Raw genomic sequence first — 1,518 nt, 5'->3', positions numbered from 1 at the left:
TTCCAATTTCCAGGTACACACAATCAGCCTAAAGAAAACAGTCAAACAGTACTGACAGAAAACAGAAAACAGTACTGACAGAAAACTGACAGAAGCTGACAGAAAACAGAAAACAGTACTAACGATCAGCCTAAAGAAAACACAGGTCATGATTCAGGATGTGAACTCACCTCCCTGCATTACAATCTCTGCGCATGAACTGGAGGTTGTCCATGACTTTGTGTACCTTGGCTCAACGATCTCCGACACTCTTTCTCTCGATACTGAGCTAAACAAACGCATCGGTAAAGCAGCTACCACGTTTTCCAGACTCACAAAGAGAGTCTGGTCCAACAAGAAGCTGACGGAACATACCAAGATACAGGTCTACAGAGCTTGCATTCTGAGTACACTTCTGTACTGCAGCGAGTCATGGACTCTCCGCTCACAACAGGAGAGGAAACTGAACGCTTTCCACATGCGCTGCCTCCGGCGCGTTCTTGGCATCACCTGGCAGGACAAAGTTCCTAACAACACAGTCCTGGAACGTGCTGGAATCCCTAGCATGTACGCACTGCTGAAACAGAGATGCCTGCGTTGGCTCGGTCATGTCGTGAGAATGGATGATGGCCGGATCCCAAAGGATCTCCTCTATGGAGAACTCATGCAAGGAAAGCGCCCTACAGGTAGACCACAGCTGCAATACAAGGACATCTGCAAGAGGGATCTGAAGGCCTTAGGGATGGACTTCAACAAGTGGGAAATCCTGGCCTCTGAGCGGTCCGCTTGGAGGCAGGCTGTGCAGCATGGCCTTTCCCAGTTTGAAGAGACACTTTGCCAGCAGTCTGAGGCAAAGAGGCAAAGAAGGAAGGCCCATAGCCAGGGAGACAGACCAGGGACAGACTGCACTTGCTCCCGGTGTGGAAGGGATTGTCACTTCCTGATTGGCCTTTTCAGCCGCACTAGACGCAGTGCCAGAACCACCTTTCAGAGTGCGATACCATAGTCTTTCAAGACTGAAGGTTGCCAATACAAATATATCTCCATGGTTCCCCACAGCCCCTCACACCCCATTACCTTTGTTTAGCTACATTACATTCACACAAAGTGATAATGTGTCTTGCTTGAACAAGTGGTTGGCAACCTTCAGTCTCGAAAGACTACGGTATAAGCCTACAGCACCGGGTATTCCCAGGTGGTCTCCCAGCCAAGTACTAACCAGGCCTGACCCTGCTTAGCTTCCAAGATCAGCTAAGATCAGGCATGTGCAGGGCAACAGTGCTATAAACAAAAAGCTTGCAGCAAGACATGCAGGCAAGCAGCCTGCCCCCTAGAAGGAAGACTAAGAACTAATGCTTACTTCATGCTTCCTGTTTGTTCAATCTCCTTTCTAGTCTCCTGCAGGCTGTTTGACTGCTTGTCTTGCTATAAGCTTTCTGCTTACAGCATTTGTTCAAGTTATCACTTTGCAGGAATGTAATGCTGCTAAAGAAAGGTAATGGGGTGCGAGGTGTATGGAGGGCACTGGGAACTACAGGG

The 1,518-nt window shown here is 48.8% G+C and overlaps 1 pseudogene; it reads right to left on the bottom strand.

Annotated features, from left to right (window-relative positions):
• Positions 1–1,149: 1,149 nt before the first annotated feature.
• Positions 1,150–1,268, bottom strand: LOC136638348 (5S ribosomal RNA; annotated as a pseudogene).
• Between the last annotated feature and the right edge of the window lie 250 nt (positions 1,269–1,518).

This window comes from Tiliqua scincoides, chromosome 1 (assembly GCF_035046505.1).
Source record: "Tiliqua scincoides isolate rTilSci1 chromosome 1, rTilSci1.hap2, whole genome shotgun sequence".
In the NCBI taxonomy this organism is placed as follows: domain Eukaryota; kingdom Metazoa; phylum Chordata; class Lepidosauria; order Squamata; family Scincidae; genus Tiliqua; species Tiliqua scincoides.
This window is presented reverse-complemented; position numbering and strand designations above follow the sequence as displayed.